A 7833-nucleotide genomic window follows, 5' to 3' on the forward strand; every position below is an offset into this window, starting at 1 on the left:
AGCCGCATTCAGGACGTGACATCTATAAAGGATACTCTCCGAAGCAGATACAAACGTCTCATCCGACAGATTTGGTCTTCCGAACTGTCGGCGAGGAACAAAATATCTGCAATGAAGATGCTTGCCGTCCCGGTACTACTCTATTCATTTTGAGTAGTTCCATTGACGAAGAACGAGCTCAGATCCCTTGATATCGGGACAAGAAAGGTTATGCACATGAACAAAAGCATGCATCTTAAGTCTTTCGTTCCGCGACTGTACATCTCACGCCGTCAAGGTGGTCGCGGAATATTATGTCTTGAATGTCTTCACAACAGGATTATTCTGGGTACAGCACATAAAGTTGCAAATGGAAGAGACTCTCTTGTTAAAATGGTCAGGAATCACGAAGAAGTTGGCAAAGGAGCGTTTCTGTACAAAGCAGCGGAGGAAGCTGCTGAAACACTCGGACTTGACGTCGGTATTAGTGGTGAGCAAAATGCATCAAATCTTATCTATCTTGAGTACTAACTCCTGAAAGCCCGGATTAAGAAAGCACAAGAGAAAAACTTTCGTGAACAGCTCTTCGATAAGAGGATGCACGGTATCGTCCACAGAAATGTGAAAGATCTGTCAATGTCTTGTGAGCTAACGTTTGCTTTCCTTAAATCGCCCGGATTGAAGTCTGGTACGGAGGGTTTCATTTTTGCATACCACGACGGTGTCATTTCCACCTTAACATACCATCGCCACATTTTGAGCCAAGACATTCCTGATAATAGCTGCAGGGCGTGCCATGCACACCCCGAGCGTTTAGTTCACATACTATCTAGTTGTCCAACTCACGCGGGAACGACCTACATTCAAAGGCACGATGCGGCACTAAGAGTGCTTTATTGACATCTCTGTCACTCTTACGGCATTAACCTTAAAATCGCTCCTCTAAATGCTCCTAGGGAAATCGAGTCAATTGTCGAGAATGGGAAGTGCCGAATATACTGGAACGTTATATTCTCGACAATTGTTTCTGTTGCTCACTCGAGGCCTGACATAGTTCGTCTTGACTGCGAGAAGCGAACCATGTTCGTTATCGAATTTTCGGCACCAGCTGACAAAAACATCATAACCAAGGAGAATAAAAAGAAAGAGAGGTATCGAGACCTTATAAGGGAGTTGCAACGATTGTACCCGGAATAATCTATTAAACTAATCTTCCTTATCATCGGCGCTCTTGGAGTTGCCAAGCTTTCACTTACTAATGGCCTAAAAAGCATCCCTGCCTGTCATCAATATGCTAAAACACATGCAGGAAAAATGCTCTTAGGGTGCACAAGGCTTTTTCTGGATCGTCGTATTAATTACCGCGATTGATTACCGCGATTTCGCTGAGAGCGGGTACAGTTTTCCAGATTAGCACCCGCTCCCGGCGAAATCGCGGTAAAATTTCAGCCACAACCACGTCTCACGACCGTGAGATAGGTGGTTACAGTCTGTAAAGGAATCAGTACGATGATCCTGCAAAAGCCTCGTGCGCCCTAAGAACACGGAGCGACTCAAGGACAACCGCCTTCTGCATTTTCCCGCAATTGTTCTAGCAGATTGTTGACACGTAGGGATGCTTTTTAGGCCATTAGCAAGTGAAATCTTAGTACCACCAAGAGCGCCGATGATAAGGACGATCAGTTTAACAGAATTTTCCGGGTACAATCGTTGCAACTCCCTTATGAGGTCTCGATACCTCTCTTTCTTTTTATTCTCCTTGGTTATGATGTTTTTGTCAGCGGGTGCCGAAAATTCGATAACGAACATGGTTCGCTTCTCGAAGTCAAGAAGGACCATGTCAGGCCTCGAGTGAACAACAGAAACAATTGTTGAGAACATAAAGTTCCAGTATATCCTGCACTTCCCATTCACGACCAATGACTCAATTTCCCTAGGAGCATTTAGAGGAGCGATATTAAGGTTAATGCCGTAGGAGTGACAGAGATGGTAATAAAGCACTCTTAGTGCCGCGTTGTGCCTTTGAATGTAGGTCGTTCCCGCGTGAGTTAGACAACTAGATAGTATGTGAGCTAATTTGCTCGGGGTATGCATGGCACGCCCTGCAGCTATCATCGGGAATGTCTGGGCTCAAAATGTGGCGACGGTATGTTAAGGTGGAAATGACATCGTCTTGGCATGAAACCCTCCGTACTAGACTTCAACCCGGGCGATTTAAGGAAAGCAAACGTTATATACATTAAATAAATAAATATATATATATATATAATACAATATATTTAATATATTACATTAAATCCATTTTCTCATTTATCATTCGTGTCATTGACTTTTTTCCAAATAATTCCCTCAAACATTTTAATTACAACTACCACTACTTTTTGAAAATATTTCCTTCAAAACTTGAAATTTTTAAGATTTTAAAGGAACAAAGATTCTTTACTTTGCAACTTAAGTTGTAGTCTTACATATTCTAATTGTCATTATTATATTTATATTGGATATACGTAATATATTTTTCATTACTTCTTCTGATCATGTATATGTTTTAAATATTTTTGTCATTGATGTCTTAAATATTATTAAATTTTTCATTAGCTACATTAGTAATTTCAAAAATAAATAATTTTGTTTAACTTTAACAAATAATAAAATCAATAATATCAGCAAAATAAATCACAAAAATATAAAGTTCGAACTGCTTTCAAGATGTATCTCAAAATTAAATTTTATCCATATTAAACTACATATTTTTATGACTTTTTCTGTTTTGAAATAATTAGTAATAGTTACTATAATTTTTCATATATATTTTTTTGTTTATTTGCAAACTGCATCAAGTTTTCAATTATTTTTGCTTTTTCTTAATTCAGTTCAATGAAAAAGACAGGCCTACTTTTTGTGGCGCCATCTCTTGGAGTATTTTGACCGACATTTCCTCTCCGGATCGTAAGAAAACTTCTACTACATAGACATACACGGTCGTGGCAGGGGGCTGCTTTATTGTATCGACATAGTATCTCTTCCGAATCATGCAACAAAAACTAAGAAAAAATAGCCAGATGAGCATTTTACGTGTTCCGTTTTGGATTCTACGTTACATTTTTATTAGAATTTTATAGAGTGAATGCAATAGTATTTTTGAAGCGTTAAAAATTAAAAATAAATGTCATTAACTTCTGCTGAAGGAAACTTCAAGCGTATCTATTGTTTTTCAAAATGAATATTGATAGTTGAATTTGTTTTAAATCAAGAGCTACTAAAAGTAACGCTTTCTGCTGTGTTTTTGGCTGCAATAGTCTGGCCTGAAGAGATCCTTCTGTGAGATTTCACAAATTTCCTTTAGGAGAAAATTTTCTCTATATTACGTGTGAGGTATTATCAAAGGAAGGATACAATATAAAATAAGTTATCTGTAAATTAAAATTGCCGTATTTAACTGAACTGGGGCATGGTAAGAGTGTTCTTTATCAAAGTATAACTGTCACCGTCTGGAATTAAGAATTTGCAATCATGACCTTCTATAACATCAAGTACACTCTTTATTTTTCCCACGAAAAAATAATAAATTTCTATAAATTTAACTGGTTTATTATCTAAAAAGATTAAGCCATCTGGAGAATAACCTAGCCAAGGATGTCTACAAAACAATCAAACCGAATTTGACGACTGAGACTTGACGAGATTGCTCATATTCCAGACGTGCACATTATTCGAAAAGATTTCTATGCTCAACGGATTTATTTTTGAAATCTTTTGGATAAAAATACTTCATAGATTTAGTAGCCCGGTCAGGTTTTCTATTTTTTTTGTAGGTTTAAATTTCGTAACATCTAGAGCGAGTCATTCTGAACTGCCTTTCTTTCTTCCACGCAGAAAATCCATTTGGTGATGCTTGAGAAACTGTTTGAAACTGCAAATTGTTATCAAAAACTTGATTATTATTCAAGTCTTCAACAGGAGCATGTCTTCCCTTCCGATACAAAATCATAAGGTAAATAAAACATTTTAAAAAATACATTAAATGATTAGGTAAGCTTCAAGAATTTAAATAAAAATAATTTAATTCTACTATTAGTTTATACTTATATATGTAAAACGATTGCACTATGAGAGGTCCATTAATCTAGCAACTCCAGAGTCGAATTTTGCTATTTTTCATAGCTCAGAATTTTGGGTTTTTTTGGGGATTTTTTTTGGGCGTCAATTAATATTTTTGGACTCCTTTACTTTTTTCAAAAAATCAATTTTCTTGTGGAGGTGCCAGTATGCAATAACCCAGCACCTGCAATTCATAAAATCACTAAATAATAAAATTTAATTACACCAGAATTTTGGACTTTTTTGGGCTCTTGAAGTCCGCAAAAAAATAATCCTAAACCAACCCTCAACTTCCAGAATCAAACCCCTTAAAAAAATTGATAACTTTCAGTAATTTAATCCCGGGAAATTCTTGAGCTTTTTTTGGGTTCCCAGAAAGGAACCACTTTGTTTTTTAGGCTCCAACCCTTACAGTAAAAAATTAACCCCTTTGTAACACGTAGATATGAAATTCTCAAAAAATAACTTTTTTTGAATTTTACAGCATGAATAAAGTCTCTGATTTTTGGGCTCCTCGAAAACACCCACTACGATTTTTTGGCTTCAACCCTTAACGTCAAAAATGAACCCCTCTGCCATGCAGATACAACTTTGTTAAAAAATAACTTTTTTTTAGAATTTTACAACGGCAATAGAGTCTCTGATTTCTGAGATGCTCGAAAAAACCCGCTACGATTTTTTGAGTCCAACCCTCGACGTCAACAACACAGGCCCACAAAAAAAAGTTGTCTGCACGAAAGAAGTGACTAGGCTATGGACTTTGAGCCGCTGAATCTGAATATGGCATCAGAATTTGTCCTACACGTCTCAGCTTTTCTCTAGATGCAAAAAGTAGGGAAAAGTTTAGGGATTTTTCGTCACACAGGCCATACAAAAAATTTGTCTGCACGAGACAAGTGATTAGGTTACTCTTATAGATTTTGAGCTGCTGAAACCAAATCTGGCCTCAAAATTTGTCCTGCACGTCCCAGCTTGCCCTTAGATGCAGAAAATAAGGAAAACCCCAGGGATAATTTTGATAATGCCAGTATACGTGAAAATAGGCACATCGATATTATATTCTTAAGTGCAACGACTTGTCGAGACTTGATTTGTACACAGAAATTTTTTTGTGTACTTTCTATTTCCCCTAGCTTAGGTTATTCTAGGAGAATTGAAGAGCCTTCTCAGATTATATAGATTTACATGGAAAAAAATAACAAAAACCTGATATCCTTTGCTGTTATGCATGCGAAATCAGTCACTTGTCCCGTACAGACAACTTTTTTTTGGTCGACCTATGTGACCAGAAATTCCCTAGGCTTTTCTCAACATTTTACATCTAGAGAGAAAATGGAACAAACCTGAAAAAATTGGGTTTCATATGTATATTTAGCACGCAAATCTGCAAAGGACATGGCATTTTTGTTATTTTTTCCCGTACAAATCTATATAATATGACAAAGACCTTCTATTTCTCTAGAATCACCCAAGCTAGGGGAAACAGAAGGCACACTAGAAAATTTCTGTGTAAAAATTACGTCTCTCTAAGTCGCGGCACTTCAAAATATAACATCCATCTGTCTTTTTTCGCGTTTACTGGTATTATCAAAATATCGTCCAGAATATCCCTAGGTTCTTGCCTATTTTCTGCATCTAGGGGAAAACTGAAAAGTGTACACGAAGTTCTGAGGCCAGATTTGGGTTCACCGGTTCAAAATCCATAAGGGTAGCCTAGTCACTTGTTCCGCGCAGGCAAATTTTGTGTATGCCCTCTGTGACCAGAAAATCCCTAAGCTTGTCCCTACTTTGCGCATATAGGGAGAAAATGGTAGAAACTCGAAAAAATTAGTGGTCAAATTTATATTAAGAGCGCATAACTGTAGAGGAAATAGTATTTGTCTTATTTTTTGCTTGATAAGTCAGTTTAACATGCGTTAGACCTTAAATTTCCGTAAATTTATCCCAGCTAGGGGAACGGTAAGCACACTAATGTCCAGAATAGCCCCAGTTTTCCCCATATTTTTTGCATCTAGGGGCAAACTGAGACGTGCAAGACAAATTCTGAGGCCAGATTTGGATTCAGCAGCTCAAAATCTAGAGGAGTAACCTAATCACTTGTCTCGTGCAGACAAATTTTTTGTATGGCCTGTGTGACGAGAAAGTCCCTAGGCTTTCCCTACTTTTTTAATCTAGGGGAAAGATGAGACGACAAATTCTGAGGCCATATTCGGATTCAACGGCCTTAAATCCATAAGGGTAGCGTAGTCACTTGACTCGTGCACACAACTTTTTTATTGTGTGGGTCTGTGTAATCAGTCCCCCTCTACCGCGTAGATTACTGTACCCGATAATGCAGTGTATTTTTTAAATTTATTAATGGCTATTCATATTTCAATAGTGTCCTATATTACAATGTTCGTATGTGTTACAGTAACCTGATAAATAACAATTACCATTTTTTGGACTTATTGTTGATATTATATTGCAAAAATGAGAATTTTTTAAACAATAAAGCTGCGCCAATCATATTGAACTTGAATAGATATATCCACAATACAGAAATACATTACCCATAAAAAATCTGCCCGCCGCGCTGGTGCATTCTCACGGGGCGCTGTGCGCGCGGTTCGCAATTCTCGAGTGCTGTGCAGGAGGCAATTGATAAATTTTCCAAATCATTCCTGCAAAGTGAAGTATGAGTTTCTTAAATATTTTTAAAGTTAATTTCAAAACATGTACTATGTATGTCCCCTACTGCTAAGAAGGCTTGCATTGAAAAGTATTGAACATTTTCGACGTTATTTTAAGTTGTCAGGATTGATCTAAACAAAGATAGCTATGGTGCAAAACAATTTAAAAAAAGTTTATCATGACTTTATATTTTTGTCATTGATAAAATTTTTAAAAGTGATAGTTTTTAACATACTAGGCAGCCTAATAAGTACCTGAAAATTCTAAGAGATGGCATTAGTATACACTAATGTGAACCATTTTCGTCGAGCTTGATCCTTCAAATGACGCCTGTCAAAACTTCAGCCATTTATGTTTACGCATTTACCAGTTACAGCACTGAGAACCAACTAACCTCCGAGTCTTTATTAATATAGAAAAATCTGAGTTTCGAGTTTTGATCAAACACTACTATCTTCGCAAGAAAACGATATTCGAGACCAAGGCCAAGCTGGATAAGTATTACCCGGACTCTGCACCGTCGATTAGAACGATTCATAAGTGGTTTACCGAGTTTCGTTGTGGCCGTACGAGCACAGTTGATGCTGAACGATCTGGGCGCCCAAAAGAGGTCACTACACCAGAAAATGTCGACAAAATCCATGATATGATGTTGAATGATCCCAAAGTGAAATTGAGAGAGGTAGCTAATGCTGTAGGCATATCATTGGAACGTGTGGGCAATATCGTGCATTCAGTTTTGGGCATGAAGAAGCTCTGCCCTCGATGGGTGCCGCGTTTGCTCACAGTGGACCAAAAACGAATTTTTGTGACAACTTCTCAGCAGAATTTGGCATTATTTTCGCGTAAGCCGACCGAGTTTTTGCGCCGATTCATAACCATGGATGAAACCTGGATCCACTACTACACTTCTGAGTCAACGCAACAGACAAAACAGTGGGTTCCACCGGGCCAAAGTGCTCCGAAGTGTCCAAAAAGGCAACAATGGGTCGGAAAGGTTAGGGCCTCCGTATTTTGGGATGCACATGGCATAATATTCGTGGACTATCTTGAAAAAGGTAAAACCATAACCGGAGCATA

General features: G+C 37.7%; 1 protein-coding gene across 7 annotated transcripts in view; it reads left to right on the forward strand.

The window, feature by feature from the left end:
• Window positions 1-7833, forward strand: part of LOC117174733 (cyclin-dependent kinase 4-like) — a 549135-nt gene that overhangs the window by 298080 nt on the left and 243222 nt on the right. For 2 of the 7 annotated variants that reach the window (XR_004467351.1, XM_033364058.1), the window contains exons 1-3: window positions 3242-3512; window positions 3584-3769; window positions 3856-3973. The exons of 2 other annotated variants lie outside the window; for them this stretch is intronic. The gene's annotated coding sequence lies outside the window, so the exon portion shown is untranslated. Of the gene's footprint in view, window positions 1-3235; window positions 3513-3583; window positions 3770-3855; window positions 3974-7833 lie in introns of those variants that run through there. 3 more of the 7 variants (XM_033364060.1, XM_033364063.1, XM_033364062.1) reach the window with 2 other exon arrangements.

This window comes from Belonocnema kinseyi, chromosome 6 (assembly GCF_010883055.1).
Source record: "Belonocnema kinseyi isolate 2016_QV_RU_SX_M_011 chromosome 6, B_treatae_v1, whole genome shotgun sequence".
Taxonomy (NCBI): Eukaryota; Metazoa; Arthropoda; class Insecta; order Hymenoptera; family Cynipidae; genus Belonocnema; species Belonocnema kinseyi.